We start from the raw sequence: 27,590 nt of genomic DNA on the forward strand, positions 1-27,590 counted from the left end.
TGTGTCTCACTGTTTAACTTGATCTGACACTATGTGACAGTTAGACTTGTCACTCTACAAAAAGACAATAACAGCCTAACCTGTCTGTAAGCGGTCATGACATAAGACAAGGATAGTAGCTGTCTGTTCTGAATCGTAACTGACCTCAGAAAATGATCGTTAACTCACTACACTACGACGTATCGCAACCATCTTTATGCCACGAGGGAGGGTGATAATTGTTTTGTAAATAAGTTAACTAGTATTATTAAGTTAAAGACACTTGTACTCTGCGGGGAAGAAAGTGGTATAGAATGTAAAATGTTAAACCATTTTACTATTATGATATGAGCTCAAGTTCTAGAAAACAAGATTTTAATGATAAAGACAAAGATAATGGTGGCAAGGTCTGAGTTAGTACCTAAGTGTGTTGTTGCGAAACGTGAAACAAACTAAAAATCAGTCAGCGCACCCTTGCACCGATATATGACGCACACCAGTGACGTAAGCCGCAAGTGGTCGTCGGCTGCTGGTGTCGTAAAAGATTTATGATGGTGTTATCTGGTGTGAAGCGCGACCTCTACTCGCACGGTGCATAAACACTCACACTGAAGGATGCACTGTGACGATGCGCAAGAGTTGGCAACGCCGCCCTGTTCACCTGTCGCTCGGACTGTCGCTATGAATTTTCTACGTGCCGGCGTGTTAAATAGACATCCACAGTTTGAAAGCTAAAGAGGACTTGCCGACAGAGACACTAAAGATGTGCATGTTATGGCTTTAAATAACGAAATAACTTTTCTTCAGTAACTAGTTAATCGTGAACTTTTTTAACTGAATACTGTGTGAACAAAAGTGATATTTTAGAAATCGGAAATGTAACTGAATTGTCTTCCTCCGGACCTCCCTAGTAGAACCTGAGTCCATTCCATATGGCAAGAATTAATATTATAACTGAATTTAATATAAAGAAAAAATCTGTTATTTATAATCTAAAACATTCTTTTAATATGACTTGTGTTGAGTTTCCTGTTAACAGAAGTAATCCAAGTGTTCAATTGTTTCATGTGACCCGACAATGCCATGCTATATGAGGCAGACATGACACACAAGAAAGCCGGGTGAATCAACCTGAACTGCTGCATCTCAATCTCCTAAAGAAACAACGAAATTACTACTATGAATCCTTGGCAATCACCGAAGTTATGATATAACGTTCACGATAAATATTAAAGTTAATGGAGTTTATTTTGTCAGAATTAGTTTCAAAACCTATTATTCTCTGACCACTAATTGTAGCCGTTTAAGCAAGTACTTGATACGTGAAGTGTTACTGATGGTAACACTAAACGGTATATAGCAATTACTGCCTTGTACAAACAAAATTTTTTTATTCTCTGTGGCATATGATTTGGGCTTTTCGTATTAACACAACAACCAAAAAGACAGTGTAACTTCACACTGAATGAAATTTCACAATGTAACAACGACAATAGGAGGATAATGTGATGTAGTCGAACTAAATCAGGTGATGCTGAGGGAATTAGTCTTGGAAACGAGAAACTTGAAGTAGTAAATATTTCTTTATTTGGACATCAAAGTAAATGATGATGGCAGAAATAGAGAGGATACAAAAGATAGACTGGCAATGACAAGAGGGGCGTTTCTGAGGAAGATAAATTTGTTAGTATCCAATATACACATAAGGCTTCAAAAGGCTTTCTGCAAATATTTGTTTGGAGTGTAGCCATGTATGGATGTGAAACATAGACGATTAACAGTTTAGACAAGGAAAGAATAGAAGCATTTGAAATGTGATGTTACAAAAGAATGCTGGAGGTTAGATGGATGAATCATATAACTAATGAGGAGGTACTGCATAGAATTGCGGAGACAAGAAATCTGTGGCAAAACGTGACTCAAAAAAGGGAAATATAAAGGGACCACCCATGCAGTAACGGAGGGAAGTTGGGGGTCGGGGGGGGGGGGGGGGAGGGTGGGAGAATTGTAGAGAGAGAATTCAGTAAGCAGATTCGGAAGGATGTAGGTTGCAGTAGCATGGTGATTTACACCAAAGCAGTTTTTGGACTGAAGACCACAATAACAACAACGATTAAACTCGTATGTACTAGTTTATGTTAAACTCAACCCCCAAGAGATTACAGCTGAGTGGCTGCTCTAATATTGATGCGAATACTACCACCACCGTTCAAGGCGGCAGTCTAAGTTAATGTTTCGATGTCAAAGCGAAACTTAGATATTGCTGCCGGCAGGGTGGTCGAGCGATTCTAGGCGCTTCAGTCTGGAACCGCGCGACCGCTACGGTCGCAGGTTCGATTCCTGCCTCGGGCATGGATGTATGTGGTGTCCTTAGGTTAGTTAGGTTTAAGTAGTTTCAAGTTCTAGGGGACTGATGACCTTTGAAGTTAAGTCCCATAGTGCTCAGAGCCATTTGAACCATTTTTTAGATATTGCTGTCATGTTAACTACAGTAGCCGCTGACGTGAATTACGCCACTGTTTTGTGAATAAATGAGGCAAGATTGGCCTTCTATTTTTGTCACATCTCCTCCGTTAGCCATCTCTCTTGCAACAGTTGTCAGTAGATTTGGAATGAGACCAGTTTGGTGGCGTGCCGATTTTCGCGCCAATCACGCCTCACTACGGGCATATCTACAAACTTCAGAAAAGGTGATCGTTTTCATTCCAAATTTACTGCATGAAGTCCGCTCTGTGTTATTCCATGTAACGCAAAATTATTTGTTGCATCACGTTTAATACAAATACGTTCGAATGTCACCAATCTTGTGTTTTTACAAAATGGGTTCGGTACCTCATTACCATTACAGCAGGTAGCAAAATTATCATAAAAGGCCATCGACGGTAGAAACTGTAATCCAAAAAAGTGGTTCAAATAGCTCTGAGCACTGTGGGACATAACTTCTGAGGTCATAAGTCCCCTAGAACCTAGAACGACTTAAACCAAACTAACCTAAGGACATCACACACATCCATGCCCAAGGCAGGATTCGAACCTGCGACAGTAGCGTTCGCGCGGTTCCAGACTGCAGCGCCTAGAACCGCTAGGCCACCCCGGCAGGCTGTAATCCATCGTAATTACTTAGTTCAGTTATGATTTTCATCATTGATTCCAGCAATGGTCAGTGTGACTCATCCCGAATTCCGAATAATTAAGAAACGGAAAAATGCTGCATCAGTAATTATCTCAGCTTTAGGTTTCCCCTTTTTTTTAACAAATATGAGTTGTACCACATTTCCCAACATAAATTAACATGAGTGGGAACGTATTTACATAAAGAATAAAACATGTGTTCATCAGTAGTCAAGTTTTGTCACTACGCAGGTGTCAGCTCTTGTCGTATCAGGAATAAAGCAGAGAGACGTTCGCTCCCACGCCGACTTATAGAGTCAAGAGATTTCATCGTTTAAAATTTTGAAACTATTACTGTGCCGAAAATTGTCATATAACCTGAAATTGTTTCAAATAATTTACAAAAATTGTGGTATTTATTTCAAAATTGAGCGGCAAGAAGGTAAAAGCTGGGAGAAGAAGAATGCTAGCCGCTTGAGCGACTTTGTTAGCTACAGAAACGAGAAATACAGACTAAATTAGATTTATTACATAAGAAATTAATAAAGTAATCAGTTTTAAGTGGAGCATTGTTGGTACAAAGTTTGATGCCTGTAACAGGTTTATTTTCATATCATATATTGACGGCATTTTACCATGTACCTGATCACAAGATGTGGCGTCGACGACTGGCAGAACTGGTATTCGTCGGTTTTCAACTGAAGCTGATAATTCAGCTGAAATAATGGAAACTGTAAGTCGGAATACAACAATGTAAGGAGAAGGTAGACTGCTATCTATTCATTGTAAAGATGATACTCCAAGTTGCATGGAGGCACAATTTAAAGACACTTACACGTTACCTTTCGGCCATTGTCTTCGTCAGAAGACACATACATTCATTTACACAAGCATGTACATTTCATACACACTTGACCACCAACTCTGGTAGCTCTACCCAGACTTCCATTGCCATTCGTAATATGAAAACTATCTTTTAGAATATGAAAGTGTTAATTCGCACCTACTGTACTGTTCGAATGTATTCTGGTGAATGGAATGTGTGTATCTTATTTAATACTAGTTAGTTGTTTGGCAGCTGACACACAATATAAATGGATGTATTGTGATGTGGATTATTAGACGAAGAGATACGATACCTTATAGATTACTGAAACTAAGCCGATTGCGTCACCTTGCAAAACACCCTGTCTGTAAGATACTGAGGTACGTTTTTAACATCAGCACAACATCGCTGATTGCTTGCTGATTCAATACATACAGTACCATCCTTTTAAAATTGTATTTTAGGATTCCTGTAAGAAATCCAAGTATCGGGCGTTGAAAGCAGATACAATCTTCATCTGATGTTTTGCTATCATGATCTTAGGATCTATAACAGGTAAAGACCATAACAGGATAATAGGTTTCATGGAGGACCGATACGTTTGGCTAATTCGAAAATTGTTACGTATTGACGAAAAAGTTATAATACAATACCGAAATGTAACTAAATGCCTACTTTCAAAAGTGAAATTCATAAACTAATGCTGGAGGATAAAAGAGTATATTTCACGCACTGAAATGTAAGCCAAATGTACCAGGTGAAATAATATTAACAAAATAACAGTTATGATATCGAACCCTCAATAGCTTCGGAAATGTTATAAATTCGATAGATCGAAGGACAGTTTTGTAATCAACCGTAAAAACTTCTTTAAGATGAGACATCGTACTCATAATTTCGCGATAGTTCTCAATTTTCGTAAAAAATAGATTTATTATTATTATTATTGTTATTCATGTAGTCCCACAACAGGACCGCGCGATGTACAATCCATGAACGGCAGTTTGATGGTTGGCTTTTCTTTGTGCCCAAATTTGTTTCAACCTTGCAGAATGAAGTCTCTTTCTTTCATCAGACCGCATGTTCCAGTCCGTTTTCTAATTTCCCTCTGAGCAACTCTCGAAGCAAATATCTTTTGCCTGAACGTTTTTCTATCTGTAACGTCTGCCTGAGTTATGCCGGCTACTTGAAGACCCTCCTTGCCGCAGCGATCCATTTAATTGTCTCAGTTTTGACCTTACTTCCGTTCAAGTAGAATTTGTTTGGTCAACCTAGCAGGTGCCACACTTCCAATGTACCCATAACATTTGAGTCTTCGTTTTCTCATGTCACCATGTATGTCTGTATATTCTTCTATTTCCTTATTACTTCTCAACATATAAGTTCCTCCATCGGTAATTTTGGGGTCTAAGACCTTGTAACTAAAGTCTAAGAAGCCGACCTTGCCTAGGGTTTTGGACGTGTCACAGGTGGCGGATGGTGAACGTTCCACCAGATATGGTGAACAGCTGCGAATATAGAATAAGTAGTCCCGGACCAAGACAAAATTAATCAAATCCGCTTTCTGCTTGCCTTGTAGCAAGCAGCAGAGTGGTCAGTGTCTCTTCACCAGCTGTGCGGCTGAAATTTGTATTCTGGAACCAACCCTTTCAGTCTTAACCCTCTGAGTTCACTCAGTGAGTCTACCCAACCCCACGTGGTTCCAGGTGCAATCGTCATGGAGCATTTTGATAATCAGAAATTACATTTAGCATTCATTTTATCTTCTGAGAGGGCAGAACGTCTTCTACCACATTTGTGTACGTTATGATTAATTCAATATACAAAAGAAAAACTCTTTTGTCTTAACACTAATAGAAATTAAAATAGTGGTAGCCTTCAGGCTGTTTCATTTTTATATTTATATTTAATTTTTGTGACCTTACACCCTCAATCTGACGGGGAGAGCTGTGTTTGTATGTACATTTTTGACAAGTGCCAGAGTGTAGTTCAATGTGAGTTGATGTTAGGTAGAACTTTAAGAGCACTTGTATACAAACATGTATTTTAGGTTACCACAAATTACTGTAGGAAATAATTTAAATATAGTATTATGCAGACCCTGGTAAATATTAATCTTAAACGAAGGGCCCGCAGCTCGTGGTCGTGCGGTAGCGTTCTCGCTTCCCGCGCCCGGGTTCCCGGGTTCGATTCCCAGCGGGGTCAGGGATTTTCTCTGCCTCGTGATGGCTGGGTGTTGTGTGATGTCCTTAGGTTAGATAGGTTTAAGTAGTTCTAAGTTCTAGGAGACTGATGACCATAGATGTTAAGTCCCATAGTGCTCAGAGCCATTTTTTTTTTAAACGAAGGAAGCAAGTTTGTATGAGTATGACTGTGAAGCTTCTCGCGTTTTTGAACATCACTGAGCTCTGAGTATTGGTTTTGTTTCACGTTCGTGACCTTACACCCATCAAACTGATGGCGAGAGCTATGTTTATTAGTTTTGACAGGTGACAGAGTGCATTACAATCTGAGTTGACATTAGGTAGGTCTTTCCGACCAACAGCTCTTGTATTTTTGATTTTCTTCCAACAGTGGATCAGCAATACTGTCGTTTTTGTTAACTATGATAGCACAACTGAGCTCTCGGACCGAACTGGTGGATTGGACTGTAGTCAGTTTAATTCATCGTGTATTGTCGATGAAATCCGTAAAATGGTTTTGTGGAATAAAAGAAGAGGAGCTCAAAATTTAATAATTTGTTGGCCTCGAGTTTAGAAAAAGTCGCATCCGCGACTGAAGATTATCTACTCGAAGCAGTCACCATCGTCAACTCAAAACACCTGTTCGGAGCAATAAGTGAAAATACCACAAAAATGTAGCAACTTCCAAGCTCTCGTATATTGAAATAATTCAAAAAATGTGTAATTCACGACTGCAAGGATTCGCTTACAAATTTCTTCATTCGGCCATCTGCTGGTACTGCTCTTCGACCTGTAACCCTGTTACCTGTTAATTTGGATTAAGGGATGAGGTAACGAGTATTCAGCCAAGAGCTATTTGCTACGTCACGTGTCCGTTTAGTCGACAAGAGAGAAACGCAACAGCCTTACTCACAATACACTTGAAGCCTACGAGTACAGAAATATGTTACTTTCTCCAACAGCCCTTAAAATGAGGTATACACCAAGAGCGTATAGAAAACATTCTTCCCACATAAGTGAATCGAGCAGAAAGGGCTCGAAATGATTATAACTTATTACGTAAACTATATTAAGCGCTGTATGGCTTACAAATGTAGGTGCAAATTTTGACGTTTCTATGGCGAATCGTGTGATGTGAATGTCGCCAAGTTTCGCGTTTGATTTGGTTGCAAAGTTTCGAACGCGGTAGTTCTCTGGTCTCAGCACTGTTGGAACAAAGTACTTCACTACAGGGTGAATGCTGCAAATTCGTTCTGGTAACATGTTGTGAATTGTAAGCATTCAATTCCAGAAGAATTGTAGCCAGGTGGTTTGCAAATAGAAATTCACTGCATTATAGACCATGCAGCATTGGGTGTCTTTGTTAATTTGATAACAATTTGTACTTCTCTTGTAGCAAAATATTAGCCTACCTGACGACCTTACAGTCTCATTACCGAAGAGCATTCATTCACTGAAGGACCTGTTCCCCTTTTGGATGTACAAATAAATCGCTTACCATGCGAGCAACACTGTACTCGGAAGTCTGATATACATGTCTCAATGTCATTGGAAATCTTTTGGCCACCGGTGTTGTTAAGAAGTCACACTGAATACTGGCTATTCATTGTTTGATTTGCTACAGGATGAGTACTTTAATACGCAATTGCAAACACTATACACTAGCATGTTAGCGGTTATGTATGTGGTGGGTATGCATCTTCGTGAAACAGTACTTCTACCAAGTGCGCTGGCATAAGCTAGTGCCAGCGCACCGATCGGCCAAGTTGAAGCGCTAAGATCGATTAGTAGGCGCTGGATCAAGCGCTCCTATAATGAGAGAGGCCAGAGGCAGACTCACAATCAACATGCCGTCAACGTCCCCTTGGCAGTATGTGTTTAGGCCGCCGCCTCTGATCGGAGGGCCTCACTCACACAATCTTCCAGTTTGGCGTCTGTCAGTATACTAACAGAGCTGGTTTAGTTCGTCACAGGCTTCGACAGTACATAGCGACCAGGTTAGTGACTATAACGGGACTAGTTTACCTCAGCCAGAATTGTACTCTACATAGGTCTGCAAGAGGATTATTACTGGTGAGCTTGGACCACAACACATGGACTCTATTCAAATTAAGTATCCAGTTCATGAAAATAGAGAACCGTATTGACTCACGTGTGCATTTGTATTGTAGGAAGAGGCTACCGCCCAGGCATAACTAGATCCTCTCCAATGTTTCTTTGTGGTTCAAGACTCTACTGAAGCGAACGAGGATAATTGAGTATCGACCAAAGAGACCTCTCCCATGTTTCTTTGTGGTTCAAGACTCTACTGAGGTGAACGAGGATAATTGAGTATCCATCAAAGAGAATAAACTTGGCCGAAGATTTTGCTTTCTTTCTTGTGGTTTAGCTTGCAGGGGTGATCGTGTACAAGTGGTTCTATTTGATGATTTGTTGCTGCATGTTTTTGTTGTCTTGCATGTATTCCGGGAAGAGAGCCTTAGAACTAAACACATTTTTGTTTGCAGAGGCTTTGCTTGCTTTTTGATATAACGTATTTGTGTAAACCATGAATTCGCCGTGCCCTCCACCTCCAGCCCCCAGGCCTCAGCCGCAGATGGCCAATGTGATGGATCTTATTCAAGCTTTCCAGTTTCAGAACCAACAGATCGCTACCTTACTGACGGCGGTAAGACAACTACTGGCTGCACAAGCTGCAGCTGCCGCACAACCACAACCGATCAACCAATCGGCCTAACAAGTGCCGCCGACAAGTATACCACGGATCCGACAACTCAAGGAAACAGAGGAGGAATGGATTGAATACCTTAGTTAGTTACAAGCACATTATCAAGTTAATCATGTTCAAGGTACTTTAAAGTTACAATACTTTATTTCGATTGCCGGGTCCCCAATGCTCAGGTTAATACAAAAACTACTCCCAACGGCATCTCCCGACGAACTTGGCTATGACCAAGCATTCGGTGCCCTAACTGAATACTATGACCAGGAAGTCAAGTAGCGGCAGCTAGGTATCAGTTCTTTCGCTTGCAGAAAAAGCCGGAACAGACGTACCGCCAGTGGTACACAGAATTAACGGGCAAGACTAGGAAGTGTAAATTTCAGTGTAGTTGTGGCCACTTCTGAAGTGATTTAATGATACGTGATGCAATAACATTCAATGTCCAAGATAGCTGAATACGGGAACAAATCTTAATTACTCTGATCCATCACTTACCCAAGTATTGATAATCGTGAAGCAATGTGATTTGAGTGATACAGAGATGGATATGTCTGACCAGGCCCAGATTTGTCGAGTCGCTCCTTGTTTGTGACCGTCCCAAGCAGCCACAACAACGAGCGCGTACATTGCCGCGCAGATAGCCACGTAGACATGAAAACAGGTCTGCGAATTTATTGAATTCTTGCACTAGATGTTTTGCTCGCCATAAAAGAATTGTACACTTATACACTGTACAATATGGCAACTCTTAACAGAAATGTTGTGAATGACAACTGACGGGGGGCTGCCTACTGTAGCTACTCTCGCATTTTCGTAAGTTGCAGGCTATGTATTTTAATCAACCATTATCATCTTTTTAGTAATAAAATGAAATATTTAACTTCAGTACTATATAAATACAGAGTAGTCTCCAAGAGCACAAATTACAGAAATAAAATAATATTATGACGTAGATTGTTCAGTCTATAAAAGGTACTGCTGTACATTGTTAACTGGCTTCTTTTTCTCTCTATCTGCACTTATTGCTCCCTCTGATTGCTAATATACGGTTATTCATTTGATTCCTGGTGTTTTAATTGAGACTAGAGTAAAAGTTTTATTTATCTATGAGTGTAGAGAAAGTATTGAAAAAACAGCAAAGTTATTCCTGCGCCAAGTCGGCGCTAATTTCATCCCACGAAATAATTACCTTTCATAGTTGAAACTTTGCAGAAAGAGAGAAAAAAGTATTAAATAACTATTTATTAAATGGAAATTCGTCAAGAAGTGACTTTCAACTAAATAGGCTATAAGAGCTTAAAAATTGATTTTAACTAGAATTTTTTAGTGTGAACAGTTTGCTACCAACCACAAAGGTATTAAAAGTGTCAGCCGTATGTTAACTTTAAAGCTCAGTACGACGCAGATAATAAAATTTCTGGTGAAGTTTTACGTGAGATAGCCGGAACTTTTTCTGACAGTTAATGAAATCATATTCCTGTGCATTGCATATCAGGAAAGACTAAAACGTTTGACACCATAAAATTGTTTAACTGAATCTTGACGCTGGTTATAGTAAATAATCGATACATTCCGTAATAAAGTTTCTGAATAAACAATGCACTAGTAACGTATCACAAGCAGTGCATGTTAAAAACTATTAAAAGAATATATAATAACGAAGTGTATTGTCTGCGGCCAGATTGTGTATATTTTAAGTGTCTAAATAAGATCAAAGTAAATATTTATATATGCTATTTCAAGCAGTGCATGTTAAAAACTATTAAAAGAATATATAATAACGAAGTGTATTGTCTGCGGCCAGATTGTGTATCTTTTAAGTGTCTAAATAAAATCAAAGTAAATATTTATATATGCTATTTCATAAATACAGCATCGTCGTTACAAAGTAAAACATTAGTGAGATCTTTTCTATCAAAGCGACGCTGCACCCGGCGACACTATTACTACCAAAAGAACCACGAAAATTCCAAGAAATAAATCACTATCAAGTACGCCACGACAATAAAAAACGAAATCGGCTTGATGATCAGCCAGTAATATATGTGTGTGGCAGGTCTAAGGTATGATCAGGAAAATACAATTTTAAGCTGACGTCACCGAATTACTTTGTTTGTCATTTCATTCATATTTCATTTTAAGGGCATAGCACGAATTAATGACGATCCCCTTGTATTAAGCCTAACTAACATTCTCACTAATTAGCGTAAAACGCTACACCGCTTTCCTTCCAAGAGTTCCTATCTTCTACGTCTGTGTACATTAAAAATTAAGCAAGTGCAGAGCCCGAAAGCCATTGCAATCGTAATGAATTTCCACATCAAGTAATTTCCCTTGAGAATTTTTCCTCACCACTCGAAAAACAAAAAGAGGAAGTCCTTCCATGAGCAGCCTAACAGGTAACAAAATTTTCCCATCTCTTCGTAGCAAACCTTCAGAATGACAATTCTGTTGTTCTTTACCATTTTAAGTGAATGTTTGTCTGTCTACACTATATATTTCCCACAATAAACTCGCAGAAATCTTTTTATACTATCCCAATACCTAACAGGAAAATAGAAACTATTACATTCATCTAAAACTTGATTTACAAATTCAGACCGCATTTCCTCAGTACGTTTCTCAATTTTAAAATCAGACTGTAAGTAATTCGTGCACCCAGATGTATATCGAGGAATTTAGAGCTACCTAAAATATACCTGCAAGAATACCCGATCGGAATCGATCACGTTACAAGATAATCGTTTCATTATCTTATAGTTACCAAGACGTCTGCTATTTGGAAACAAATGGTGGAATACGAAACAGGAAGGTGCAAAAAATTAGCAATTAGTAGTCCATTATAATTAAAAAATATGATATTTTACCCGATGAAATTGCTTTCTATGTTTACTTGTTGATCTGTGACAAGTGGTCTTTCGACCTTCCGGTTCGACATACGTAATAATCATTGCAACTAGAAAGTTGCAGTTTGTGAACGCCTGCTGTCAGTAATAAACCAGTGACAAGAGAGGTGTATGCAAGTGCTACATCTACATCTACATCTACATTGATACTCCGCAAGCCACCCAACAGTGTGTGGCGGAGGGCACTTTACGTGCCACTGTCATTACCTCCCTTTCCTGTTCCAGTCGCGTATGGTTCGCGGGAAGAACGACTGTCTGAAAGCCTCCGTGCGCGCTCTAATCTCTCTAATTTTACATTCGTGATCTCCTCGGGAGGTATAAGTAGGAGGAAGCAATATATTCGATATCTCATCCAGAAACGCACCCTCTCGAAACCTGGCGAGCAAGCTACACCGCGATGCAGAGCGCCTCTCTTGCAGAGTCTGCCACTTGAGTTTATTAAACATCTCCGTAACGCTATCACGGTTACCAAATAACCCTGTACGAAACGCGCCGCTCTTCTTTGGATCTTCTCTATCTCCTCCGTCAGACCGATCTGGTACGGATCCCACACTGATGAGCAATACTCAAGTATAGGTCGAACGAGTGTTTTGTAAGCCACCTCCTTTGTTGATGGACTACATTTTCTAAGCACTCTCCCAATGAATCTCAACCTGGTACCCGCCTTACCAACAATTAATTTTATATGATCATTCCATTTCAAATCGTTCCGCACGCATACTCCCAGATATTTTACAGAAGTAACTGCTACCAGTGTTTGTTCAGCTATCATATAATCATACAATAAAGGATCCTTCTTTCTATGTATTCGCAATACATTACATTTGTCTATGTTAAGGGTCAGTTGCCACTCCCTGCACCAAGTGCCTATCCGCTGCAGATCTTCCTGCATTTCGCTACAATTTTCTAATGCTGCAACTTCTCTTTATACTACAGCATCATCCGCGAAAAGCCGCATGGAACTTCCGACACTATCTACTAGGTCATTTATATATATTGTGAAAAGCAATGGTCCCATAACACTCCCCTGTGGCACGCCAGAGGTTACTTTAACGTCTGTAGACGTCTCTCCATTGATAACAACATGCTGTGTTCTGTTTGCTAAAAACTCGTCAATCCAGCCACACAGCTGGTCTGATATTTCGTAGGCTCTTACTTTGTTTATCAGGCGACAGTGCGGAACTGTATCGAACGCCTTCCGGAAGTCAAGAAAAATAGCACATACCTGGGAGCCTGTACCTAATATTTTCTGGGTGGCATGAACAAATAAGGCGAGTTGGGTCTCACACGATCGCTGTTTCCGGAATCCATGTTGATTCCTACATAGTAGATTCTGGGTTTCCAGAAATGACATGATACGCGAGCAAAAAACATGTTCTAAAATTCTACAAAAGATCGACGTAAGAGATATAGGTCTATAGTTTTGCGCATCTGCTCGACGACCCTTCTTGAAGACTGGAACTATCTGTGCTCTTTTCCAATCATTTGGAACCCTCCGTTCCTCTAGAGACTTGCGGTACACGGCTGTTAGAAGGGGGGGGGGGGGGCAAGTTCTTTTGCGTACTCTGTGTAGAATCGAATTGGTATCCCGTCAGGTCCAGTGGACTTCCCTCTATTGAGTGATTCCAGTTGCTTTTCTATTCCTTGGACACTTATTTCGATGTCAGCCATTTTTTCGTTTGTGCGAGGATTTAGAGAAGGAACTGCAGTGCGGTCTTCCTCTGTGAAACAGCTTTGGAAAAAGGTGTTTAGTATTTCAGCTTTACGCGTGTCATCCTCTGTTTCAATGCCATCATCATCCCGTAGTGTCTGGATATGCAGTTTCGAGCCACTTACTGATTTAACGTAAGACCAGAACTTCCTAGGATTTTCTGTCAAGTCGGTACATAGAATTTTACTTTCGAATTCAATGAAAGCTTCACGCATAGCCCTCCTTACGCTAACTTTGACATCGTTTAGCTTCTGTTTGTCTGAGAGGTTTTGGCTGCGTTTAAACTTGGAGTGGAGCTCTCTTTGCTTTCGCAGTAGTTTCCTAACTTTGTTGTTGTACCACGGTGGGTTTTTCCCGTCCCTCACAGTTTTACTCGGCACGTACCTGTCTAAAACGCATTTTACGATTGCCTTGAACTTTTTCCATAAACACTCAACATTGTCAGTGTCGGAACAGAAGTTTTCGTTTTGATCTGTTAGATAGTCTGAAATCTGCCTTCTATTACTCTTGCTAAACAGATAAACCTTCCTCCCTTTTTTTATATTCCTATTAACTTCCATATTCAGGGATGCTTCAACGGCCTTATGATCACTGATACCCTGTTCTGCACTTAAAGAGTCGAAAAGTTCGGGTCTGTTTGTTATCAGTAGGTCCAAGATGTTATCTCCACGAGTCGGTTCTCTGTTTAATTGCTCGAGGTAATTTTCGGATAGTGCACTCAGTATAATGTCACTCGATGCTCTGTCCCTACCACCCGTCCTAAACATCTGAGTGTCCCAGTCTATATCTGGTAAATTGAAATCTCCACCTAAGACTATAACATGCTGAGAAAATTTATGTGAAATGTATTCCAAATTTTCTCTCAGTTGTTCTGCCACTAATGCTGCTGAGTCGGGAGGTCGGTAAAAGGAGCCAATTATTAACCTAGCTCGGTTGTGTTCTTATTACGGCAAAGATCATCGGGCGTCCCCTTTCAACAGTGTCAAGACCTAGCTAAACCTCTCACCACGACAACCAAAACTTCATAGAATAAATCTTTCCCAGGACACCCATTAAGAATAATTTCTATCAACGTCGAGGGATTATCGTGAACGAAACCATCTTTGTTATCTGACTTATGTCGAAACCATGACTGATAATTCACCCATTTATGAAAGATATTGTGTTACGAACAACTGCCGCCCTGGAACAGATTGTACGGGACTTAGTTACAGAGAGATTTCCTTCCAAGTACGGAATCGCTATACTTGCAAACCAATCATAGTTATAAGCTACGCTTTGCTAACAGATGACGACAACATTGGAATCCTAACCGTGGACTCAACTAATATACCGAAACCTCTTTCTACAAACGTCATGCTTTATAGTTTTCCGTCCCACAGAAAATCACCATAGCAAGGAAAAATGAGGCATTATCGGCGATTCCAACAGCTCCTATATTGATTGCGGATATAGTGCACGTAAGATCGGTGGATTTAAAGTTGAGATATGGTCAGAATGTCAATAATTCAGATTCATCCATGACCTAAAGCAACTGAAATCATTTTATTACTTCCGTTTTAAGAAGACTTGCAACATTGGTTTCCTCTGTATCAATTGTGGCATCAGCCAACTGAAAAGTTATGTCCACTACTTAAAAAGTTCTATAGTCTCATGAAGCACGCATTACACGTAGTACTACAAAAATACGAAGTGGGATGTCTTTACCCAAATGGTTGAAGACTAAGTGTTAGGAATAAATGCAAATCGGAAGAACTGCAGAGCTTTCATCAAGCTCCTTCTTGAATCTGCATGTCAGAGCATGCTAATGGGCTACAGAACCTAGTACATACCAGGGTTACAAGATGCCGAAGTGCAACTATATGTCGATTGTTTTCGCAGCTCTAAGGAAGACCGCTTCTCCGTTCTAACAAGTGAGCTGGGCGCCATACTAACGCACAGAGTAGGATCCACTCGCAGAACTGAATGCTGTTAAGTTAATGTCGGATGTCGACTACACTCACAACGGCAAGAAGGCCTTGTCACCACTAAAGAAGTGGTGTAATACAAGTTACAGACGTAGGGTCTAGAGGGCAAAAGAATTTCTTAAGCAGAGTTAGCGTTAGAGGTAATTAACAATACAATTAATCAAACTGCATCAATGGAAAAGGCTATTCAGAAATCGTTGAGTCAGAAAAAGCTCTCCTGTGCTACTGTAGGCCGTTATACGAAATACTACTGCGCATTTGAAGAAATTAAGCCAGTCATTATAGCAAAGGGAATACGACAAGAGGATCGATAGAACAGGCCACAAAGTAAAGATAATATGCGTTACAATGAAGGTCGAAACTGGGGAACTACGTGAAAAGAAGGAAATAGCTTTAAGTACAGAGAACACGTGCAGAAACATTGGAAATATCAGAGACAATAATTATTGGGAAAAATGATTTGCAATTGATAACGGAAATATTATTCAAAAGGGTAAATGATTTTTTAAGATTATTCTGGAACATATTATCGACTAAAGGAGGGTTTCGGTTTTCCGAACAATTATCGTAGCTAATGAAGAAGAAGATGAACAATAAGATTTCGATAGGAATACATAGATATAAAAATTAAAAATCTTCTCATGTCCATTCCTGGATCCTTTTTATATCTATTCAACGCTGCGGTGACACTTGGTGTTTCCCTCCATTATTACTGTTGTCCTTGCAGGTCCTCACGATCGCACAAACAGTACGATGTACTTTTAAGGACTAATAAATAATTATTCACACAGATTTTTAAAACTGTCCTGAATGTATCTTCACACACAACCCTTACGTACTACATTCTTGGCGTACGTACACATCCATGTAGTCTCTTTGAGATCTCAACACAGACAGTCAACAGCTACTAATTAAATAGTAGGCGCTGCATTGCTCATTGATAATCATCTCGGACATCGGTGTGTTTCAACGTTGTCACAGGTGATATCCCTATCTAGGGGTCAGAAAGTGCGTCTTTTAATAGACATAAAATTAGTCGAGAAATGCGTCACAGTTTCCAAGGGAAGGAGTTTGTAGAAGAAAAACTGTCCCTGATTTGGACGATTTCCAGAGAGATGCTGTACGTCTCACTATATTGGAATTTTATGATCATGCCAAATATACTACAGTTCAAAAGGCGACAAATCCTTTCACGTCATGATTTTTTCACAGAGGACCGCAATTTGACAGGAAGAATTGCGAAACATTTGGGATTTAGGTACAGAAAAGATAACCATAGAAGACTTATTCTGATTGCAGCTACCGCAGTTTTTCTGAAAAAAAGGGATACCAGAAAATAAAATCATTGTCACCCAATTATTTATCTTGCTGAGACATGACAGAATTAAAAACGCTGAGAAACAATGAGGCAGGATTCGAAGAGTGATAGAGGTTTGAATGTAACCACTGACAGAGGAAACAAACTTACTGACCTGTCATGTAGGATCATATATGTCTTTGTAAAACATGGAAAGATAATATCCATATACATAAAATCCAATGATTTTCATGAAGGGAAGAATAGTGATGTATTTAAACACTGATTTTTAGGTTTATTAGTTCGTTACGAAGAAGGTTTGGGTTACCTAAATGAATAACGCATTTTATCGTTAAAAATGAGAAGTACGTAACTGAAATTCAAAGAAGGAAGTAGCTGGACTGTAACCAGAAGAGCAGACTAGTTTAGTTTCTGCATGTTATACGGAAGTGCAGTCATTGGGGTAAGTCAGATGTCACAACCACCTATACAATCAACTTGACTGACAGCTTAGCAACAGGAATGGGCCAAAAGGTTGTAAGGGGCTCCCGTAATCACAGCCAGTTCAACAGGATAGGAAACGTAAGGGCTCTAGTGAAACGAAAGTTCTCATCTAGAAATCACAACTATAGGATGAAAAAGTGCTGGTTCTTTTTGTTTTTTTTAAGAAAGTCATTAATGCCGTCACGGAGCAAGACCAAATTAACTGCGTATGGCACGCTAAAAATTTCCAAGAAGACGACTTTCTGGAGCATGTTATCCGAGAAAATTGCGTTGAAATTATTGCCATCGATTCAAATCACTCCTCGTAGAGTGAGTTTTTAGATAGACTTCGTCTTCAGAACCCTACTCTAAAGCGACAATAAACTGCATTGAACGTTATGTTCATCGTTTCTTGCGCTGCCAATAGTTTTAAAAGCCGTTCCCTCTCTCAACATCCTTTCCTGTCGTCCTCCTGTTCCTCTCTGCTCCCAAAAATTTGTCATTTCAAGGCAGCACACTAGCCGAGCAGAAGAACCGTGTTTCTGTGATCTTGTAGTATTTTTATATGTCCTTATGAGACACAATATTCGTGCACAACTTTAATTTATGTTGTTATCTTGCATCTAATCTAAATGTAACACTCTTTGTGTGAAAGGAATCCCTCGTATTCAATTTACTCTGCTTTGAATGTCTGAAGTTCGTGTGTTCGTGTAATTGAGATAGAATTTTTTGTTAGCGCGGTAGTGTCGTCACCATTCCTCATTGTTGAGCATCCGTTCTAAATATAGCTCTCCTACGTCTTCTGTACCAAAGGTATTCTCACTTGAAGTAACTCCACTGAATTACACTGTAATGTCACCTTTCTCTGTATTCTTTGAATAGAGTGCTGGATAAGTAATAGTCGTGACCCGGCTGATATAAACATGCCCCACTCTCAGTCGCTCACCAGATGCTTGGAAAGGTGAGCGTGTGAGTGCTAGACCTCTGATGACATCTATGGCATTGCGTGTTCTCGAGACGCGACTTGTTTACAGTGTACTCGGTCTAGCAGAGGGCGAGGCAAGGTGACAGCTGACGGTAGTGCTGTGACGAAGGCAGGCAGTAGCGGCGACCTTCCCACATTCGGACTCTGGTAATGAGCAGCTGTGCTTCTAACAACTCACAGTACATTACGATAAGCTAGCGATTCATGTTAGGTAATCCAGTCACTTCTTCTTAGGACAGTAATATTATCCTTCCCGCTCTCAGACAAAATACGATTACTACTGTAATTACACTCCGAATTCAATACATTTGACAGTGAAACACATAGATATAAAGGTTATTACACTGCTAGGTACCCTTAGACACAAGACTATCAAGCCCAGCCAAGGAGTTCATAATGTGTGACTGTGACAAGACTCCACAGCAAGTGATAAACACTTTCCACCTACATCTACATCTACATTTATATTCCGCAACCCTCCTAACTGTGAGTGGCGGAGTGCACTTTATGTGCCACTGTCATTACCTCAATTTCCTGTTCACTCGCGTATGGTTCGCGGGAAGAACGACCGCTGGAAAGCCTCCGTGCGTGCTCGAATCTCTCTAATTTTGCACTCGTGATCTCCTCAGGAGGTATAAGTAGCAGGAAGCAATATATTCGATACCTCCTCCAGAAACGCACCCTCTCGAAACCTTGACAGCAAGCTACACCGCGATGCAGAGCGCCTTTCTTGCAGAGTCTGCCGCTTGAGTTTGCTAAACATCTCCGTAACGCTATTACGCTTACCAAATAACCCTGTGACGAAACACACCGCTCTTCTTTGGATCTTCTCTATCTCCTCCGTCAACCCGACCTGGTACAGATCCCACAATGGTCAACAATACTCAAGTATAGGTCGAACGAGTGTTTTGTAAGCCACCTACTTTGTCGATGGACTACATTTTCTAAGGACTCTCCCAATGAATCTAAACCTGATACCCGCCTTACCAACAAAATTTTATATGATCATCTCACTTCAAATCGTTCCGCACCTATACTCCCAGATATTTTACAGAAGTAACTGCTACCAGTGTTTTTTCCGCTATCATATAATCATACAATAAAGGATCCTTCTTTCTATGTATTCGCAATACATTGCATTTGTCTACGTTAAGGGTCAGTTGCCACTCCCTGCACCAAGTGCCTATCTGCTGCAGATCTTCCTGCATTTCGGTGCAACTTTCTAATGCTGCAACTTCTCTTTATACTACAGCATCATCCGCGGAAAGCCGCATGGAACTTCCGACACATCTACTAGGTCATTTATATATATATCGTGAAAAGCAATGGTCCCATAACAGTCCCCTGTGGCACGCCAAAGGTTACTTTAACGTCTGTAGACAACATGCTTTGTTCTGTTTGCTAAAAACTCTTCAATCCAGCCACACAGCTGGTCTGATATTACGTTGGCTCTTAGTTTCTTTATCAGGCGACAGGGTGGAACTGTATCGACGCCTTCCGGAAGTCAAGGAAAATGGCATCCAACTGGAAGCCTGTATCTAATATTTTCTGGGTGTCATGAACAAATAAAGCGAGTTGGGACTCACACGATCGCTGTTTCCGGAATCCATGTTGATTCCTACATAGTAGATTCTGGGTTTCCAGAAAGGACATGATACGCGAGCAAAAAACCATGTTCTAAAATTCTACAACAGATCGACGTCAGAGATATAGGTCTATAGTTTTGCGCATCTGCTCGACGACCCTTCTTGAAGACCCTGTGATCTTTTCCAATCATTTGAAACCTTCCGTTCCTCTAGAGACTTGCGGTACACGGCTGTTGGAAGGGGGGGGGGGGGCAAGCTCTTTCGCGTACTCTGTGTAGAATCGGGTCAGGTCCAGTGGGCTTTCCTCTGTTGAGTGATTCCAGTTGCTTTTCTATTCCCTGGACACTTATTTCGATGTCAGCCATTTTTTCGTTTGTGCGAGGATTTAGAGAAGGAACTGCAGTGCGGTCTTCCTCTGTGAAACAGCTTTGGAGAAAGGTGTTGAGTATTTCAGCTTTACGAGTGCCATCCTCTGTTTCAATGCCCTCATCATCCTGGACTGCCTGGATGTGCTGTTTCGAGCCACTTACTGATTTAACGTAAGACCAGAACTTCCTAGGATTTTCTGTCAGGTCGGTACATAGAATTTTACTTTCGAATTCACTGAACGCTTCACGCATAGCCCTCCTTACGTTAACTTTGACATCTTTTAGCTTCTGTTTGTCTGAGAGGTTTTGGCTGCGTTTAAACTTGTAGTGAAGCTCTCTTTGCTTTCTGAGTAGTTTCCTAACTTTGTTGTTGAACCACAATGGGCTTTTCTCATTCCTCACAGTTTTACTCGGCACTTATCTGTCTAAAGCGCATTTTACGATTGCCTTGAACTTTTTCCATAAACACTCAACATTGTGAGTGTCGGAACAGATACTTTCGTTTTTATCTGTTAGGTGGTCTGAAATCTGCCTTCTATTACTCTTGCTAAACAGTTAAACCTTCCTCCCTTTTTTTATATTCCTATGTACATCCATATTCAGGGATGCTGCAACGGCCTTATGATCACTGATTCCCTGTTCTGCGGTTGCAGAGTCGAAAAGTTCGGGTCTGTTTGTTATCAGGAGGTCCAAGATGTTATCTCCACGAGTCGGTTCTCTGTTTAATTGTTCGAGGTAATTTTCGGATAGTGCACTGAGTATAATGTCACTCGATGCTCTGTCCCTGCCACCCGTCCTAAACATCTGAGTGTCTCCACCTAAGACTATAACATGCTGAGAAAATGTATGTGAAATGTATTCCAGATTTTCTCTAAGTAGTTCTGCCACTAATGCTGCTGAGTCGGGATGTCGGTAAAAGGAGCCAATTATTAACCTAGCTCGGTTGTTGAGTGTAGCCTCCACCCATAATAATTCACAGGAACTATCCACTTCTATATCACTACAGGATAAACTACTACTAACAGCGACAAACACGCCACCACCGGTTGCATCCAATCTATCCTTTCTAAACACCGTCTGTGCTTCAGCCAGCCTTCCGTACCTATAACGATTTCAGCTTCGGTGCTTTCTATGAGCGCTTGAAGTTCCGGTACTTTACCAATGCAGCTTCGACAGCCTACAATTACAATACCGATTGCTGCTTGGTCTCCACATATCCTGACTTTGCCCCGCATCCTTTGAGGCTGTTGCCCTTTCTGTACTTTCCCGAAGCCATCTAACCTAAAAATCCGCCCAGTCCTCGCCACACAACCCCTGCTACCCGTGTAGCCGCCTGCTGTTTGTAGTGGACTCCTGACCTATCCGGTGGAACCCGAAACCCCACCACCCTATGGCGCAAGTCGAGGAATACCACTATACGGCCTATACGACCTATACGGCCACACGAAGGTTTCAGTAGCACTATAAACTTTCAAATAAAATGAGTTTCATAAATATATAGGTTGAATGAGAAATCCGCAGACAAAGTTTCAGAGGGAATAGTATTGAGAAGCAACGAGAAGAATATCGCTATTAAGCCTAGGCTCCAAAATGCGTATCTTACGGGCAAAGAGTACTTCTAAACGTGCAGGGATGTATTCCACAGTAAAGAAGATGAACGAATACCCTTACGGGGGAGGGGGCGGTGGGGGTCAAAAGCATCAAAGCACCACAAACGGAGCACATTACCATGCGTAATACGGTATAGAAAAAGCGTTGGCATTCCAAGCAGCTGTCAGTCGTTTCGTAAGGGGTAAATACAACACCTGCATGTTTTCAACGGAATCTTATGCTACTCTTCCTGTAAAGTAGTGGCAAGTTCAAAAAACGATAACGGATAGTGACCACGCACACTTCTCTCCAGAAGTAGACCACAAAGCCTCAATAGCGGTTCCAGGCGCTTCAGTCTAGAACCATGCTGCTGCTACGGTCGCAGGTTCGAATCCTGCCTCGGGCATGGATGTGAGTGACGTCCTTAGGTTAGGTAGGTTCAGGTAGTTCTTAGTCTAGAGGACTGGTGACCTCAGATCGTAAGTCCCATAGTGCCTAGAGCCATTTGAACCAAAGGCCCAATAATACTGAGATCAGGTGACTGTAGTGTCCAAGGACAGGTGGGATAATTGATTCTCGAGCTCACAAGATTAGTGCGAAGCCGGCCGGGTGGCCCTGCGGTTCTAGGCGCTAGAGTCTGGAACCGCGTGACTGCTACGGTCGCAGGCTCGAATCCTGCCTCGGGCATGGATGTGTGTGATGTCCTTAGGTTAGCTAGGTTTAAGTAGTTCTAAGTTCTGGGGGACTGATGACCTCAGATGTTAGGTCCCATAGTGCTCAGAGCCATATTTGACAAGTGCGGGACGATGAGATCTCTATAAACAGGGTCCTTGTCGTCTTTGTACGCAGCATCACCAGTGAGGAACAGACGCACTACGGATGGTCCTGATCAACTAAACTGGCCACATAACCTTTGGCAGTAATGTGACCTTCCACCTTGGGTTTTGTGGGATACCGAGACATGGCTGCTCGGAAGCCATCACCAAACCCCTGCCAGTTTGACTCTTCGTACATAAACCCAGACAGAAGTTGAAAATAGTGTGAAACAAGACTCATCTGACGTGACGTTCTTCCACCTGCTCCATAAGGTTTTGTCACTTCGGCACCACGTTATCCTTTTATGGGCGTTTGGGGCATTGTTGTGGGTTTGGCTTTCTCGCTCTGCTGTTCTCTGATTATGGAGCTTCCTTCTCATGGTTTTGGTGTTGACATGGTTAGCGAGTGCTGTCTTACGTTCTGCAGTGACTTTTACGGCTGTAGTCTTATTTAGTCTTATTTTGCGTCACAGTCCTATTCAATAACTGTCCGTAACAATAACCTGACACACGCTTTCGTCCGCGCTGTGACTTGCCGGATAATGTTTTCCCGCTTTTCCTATATGCGGTATAAATAGTACCTAATTAACCTAGATATATTTTTAATTTACTTGTTTTTCGTACTTGTCCATCCAGTCATCTTAACAGTGGAATTTCAATAATGATCATACGAACGTAAGGACAACACAACACCCAGTCCTGAGCGGAGGAAATTTCCGAGCCGGCCAGGAATCGAGCTCCGGCTCCTTCGGCTAGCAATCTGCCGCGCTGATCACGCAGCTATCGAGGCGAACCTGGACTGACTTAGGTCCCACATAGCTCACTCTCGACTACACAGAGCACTGTTCTGACCACGACTGACACTTGGGGCGATGTATTGAGGTCATTGCACAGGTTCCGTTCGTGGTCGAATACAACAGCGCAACCCACAGGCTTGACTATCACCTGCTTTTATGTTCGAGCGTGCATTTTTCGCGGTCTTCGTATGTTTCAGCCCAACCTGAAGGTCTTAAAGTATGAGTCCATGTCCACAACACCACCACAGTAAGCTTTTCAGTGAGTTTCTGGTTAACCTTGCATATCCAGCACTGCTATATGTCAGAGCGAATAAAACACTAGCAATATCCAGTACTCTAGCAGTGACGGCACCGCCCTTTCCCTCTTTAACTGGTACCGTCTTGCAGCAAAGTTTCTCTGTCGCTACTGGTGTACTGGTTATTCAACATGTTTTACTGTCCCTGTTAATACATATCGATAAAACAAATATAACTATAGACCAATCTAAAAAGGTCTAAGGAGTGGGCATGGAAATTTTCGCTTCAAAAATCATTTTGCCTTTTAACGGGAAACAAACTGACGCTTTCCGTCGTCACTGGGCGTTGCATGGAAGACGTGATCAACTGTTTCGGTTGACTTCAGCTACACATTGCCAAAACGGAACTGTAAATATCTCCCGTAATACCAGAGAAAATTCGCCTGACGACGCTTTGGATTAAGACACTGTATATATATATATATATATATATATATATATATATATATAGCGTGGGCCTGGAAAATCTTGAAAAAATAACCGAGTGACTGATCCTCCTTAATAAACAGTACAACTATCTATAAATATTGTGCATGAGTTAGATCTTCAAGACGAAGTTTCGCTTCTTGCGTTCTGCGTATAATTTCTGTGAGATAGGGAATCAGAACCTTTCGATACTCATATATACTCAGGCATATTTTTTGATCTTTCTAAGGCATTTGATACAGTCGACCACAACATTCTATTAAATAATTTAGAAGCATTAGGAATAAGAGGGGTAGCTAATGACTGGTTTCGATCATACCTAGCAGATAGAGTACAAAGATCAGAGAGAACACATAATTCAAATAGATCTAAACACTTAGTAAAACACTTATCAGAACCAAAATATATTAATATAGGGGTTCAGCAAGGTAGCGTATTAGGACCAGTAGTATTCCTAATGTACATCAATCACTTTCCCACTAGTGTTCCTCATGGTGAAAAAGTTCCCTTTGCTGATGATAGCTATGTTATAGTCACTAAGGAAACAAGAGAACTCCTTGCCGGGCAAGCAAATGAAACTCTCAAGGAAGTTTATGATTGGTCAATAAGCAATAAAGTTACATTGAACACAAAGACATTAAAGAAATTGCAAAAATACACTTATTTTAAAAGGGAGCTAAAATGTACCTGTTATGCAATACATTTTATACATTGAAGGATTACTTAGATAAAACAGAGTGAGGTCTGATAAAAAATGTTGTACAAATAAATAATAGTGATAATGATTATAAAACATCCAGCATTCCATATAACACCTTCACTATATGTTTTTTTCCTTCTTTTTTCTCTTCTAGAAATACTTACACCCCCAAGCTATGCATAGCACAATACTAACACATCTTCCTCTTTCTAAGCTCAACATCTCACTCATTATGGAGGGATGCTGACTCAGTTTTTCAGGATATCAAATGGGAAGTTGCGGTACACAAAATGGCGCAGAGATCACCAGTGTGTGTGTGTGTGTGTGTGTGTGTGTGTGTGTGTGTGTCTTTGTGTGTGTAGTGAGTGAAGTGAGTGAAGTGTCATGAAACAATGTGTGTATAGTGTGTGCAGTGACTTATAGTGAGATATGAGTGAACAGTGTGTCATTACATTATTTAATAAGTTATTTGTAAAAAAGTATTGTATTCTAGGAGTAAATCTAATGATTATGCCTTACTAGAAGTCTGTAAATATTTGTTTATACGAATTAGCGTATGTTAAATTGGTTTAAACTTGGAAAAATTTTGACATGTCCCATATCCTTGGAAAAAGAGATTTACAAATGAATAAAGCTACTACTACTGCTACTACTACTACTACTACTACTACTCAGTTTTTTGTTTCTTCAGATGAAGCCCTGCTAAGCCTGTCACGATTCTTACAAGAACTCACAAAACATGCGTCACTTCACGATAAGAAGTCCAAATTATTACTTTGAAGAGCCGTTGCATTATCTTAAGATTGGCGTTTATTGTTAAATGTCTGGTGGCTGCACCATAAAACGTCTCTTTCACCAAACTGTTTACACTAACCGCTATATTCAAAACCCATTATATCCTTATATGGATCAACTCACAGAAGATAAACGACTGCAGAAACATTTTCAGTAAGACGAGAAACAGTACACGCTGCCTTGACAACCTTGTTAATTGTGCATGAGGAGAGGACAAACAGCAGAGGCAGTGCTCTATCCTAACCACTCGATCACCTAATCTTTCAAATATGATTTTTATGGGTCAGGTAAACTGAAGCCTCAACTGCACTCAGATAATCCTCACACACTAGAACATAACGTTAAGGGGTAAGATCATTTAGTTGGATAAGCTCAATGAGTTTCTTATTTGTGTTGAAGAATTAGAGTTCAGCTAACCAGTTGATATGCTCTGTCTCTCTGAACATCATGTGATTACTGGTATAGATATGATAAACTTATACAATTCAAGTCAGCTTCTTACTTTTGTAGAGGAAATATGCAAAAAGGAGGAACTGCCACATTTGCCACAAACTGTTTTGCTTTCAAGAATACTGATATTAATAAATTTAGCACCAATCAACACATAGGAGCTTGTGCGACAGAAGTAGTATTTCAAAATAAGTCCTTTATAATAATTTGTAGGAGATCATCTTCAGGAAACTTTGACCTCATCATGAAAAATCTGGAAGCCCTGTTGTTCCATCACACAGTATAAAACTAGGGAATAGTGGTTGCTGATGATTTTAATATGGATTTATTGAACTTCTCTGTCACTAACACTGTCATTCAATTTGATTCCTTCTGTGAACTTGCAAGTAGGGCATGTAAATCCTCTGTGACTGCTATTGATAGTATCTCTGTTGACAAATCTAGGAAAAAAAGTCATATCACAGATCCAACAGTAAATGGGCCATCTTAACAGGACATGAATCATCTTGTGTTAAATGTTGAAAGTGCGAGTAGTCAGGGAAAAAATCTATTAAATCCAAGTATAGAAGAGTAATAAATCAGTCAAAAATTTAGAATTTTATGAGACTACTCAAAGACATGAACTGGATAGCTGTTTACAGTACTTCTGACTCAAATAGAATATACAAGCATTCATTAATAAAGTTACTTGCTCTTTTGAAAACTGTTTTCCCCTAATGGTAACTCAGATCAAAGACAAGTTTAAAGATAAACCGTGGATGACACAAGGAATAAAGATATCCTATGGGACAAAAAGGAGACTGTATCTACTGTCTAGATAGAGCTCTGATCTTAGCATTGTAAGGCATTACAAAGAATACTGGAAGATACTGAAGCAATTAATCCATAAATTTAAGCTGCTTTATTATGAGAAAAAGATAACTACATCAGGCAACAAAACAAGATAAAAGGTATGTGGGATATAGTGAAGACAGATACAGGTGGGACGAAAAAGGAAGAGGAACAAATAGTTCTAAAAATAGATGAGACATTGGTAACAGGTGAATGTACCGTTGCAAACCTCCTCAAAAAATACTTTTGTTCTGTTACTCGCAGCTTGAGGTTATCAGATTTGGTAAACAGTAAAATGGAGTATTTTTCAAATAAGTTCAGTAAAATGGAAATGACACTCACGTCTCCCAAAAAAGTAGCATCCATCATAAAAGTCTTAAAATCAAAGTATTCTTGTGGCTGTGATAATACAACAACAAAGCTAATTAAGGAGTGTACATAAAAGTTCAGTTCTATCTTACTTGTGCAATTAATCTCTCATCAGCAGAACATATCCAGTCTGGCTAAAATATGCTGAAGTTAAGCCAATTTACAAGAAGGAGATAAAGAGATACCATGAAACTATCAACCAAGTTCACTTTTGCAGGTTTTTTCAAAAATATTTGAATAGTTTGTGTTCAAGTGTCTCTTTAAGCTTCTAACTGCCAATAGTACATTGTTCAAGTCACAGTTAGGGTTTTTTAAGTGTTCTAATATAGAGAAAGCTGTTTACACATACAATGAGAACGTACTTAATTCATTAGATAACAAATTAGAAGATACTGGC

Source organism: Schistocerca piceifrons, chromosome 7 (genome assembly GCF_021461385.2).
Source record: "Schistocerca piceifrons isolate TAMUIC-IGC-003096 chromosome 7, iqSchPice1.1, whole genome shotgun sequence".
NCBI classification, from domain to species: Eukaryota; Metazoa; Arthropoda; class Insecta; order Orthoptera; family Acrididae; genus Schistocerca; species Schistocerca piceifrons.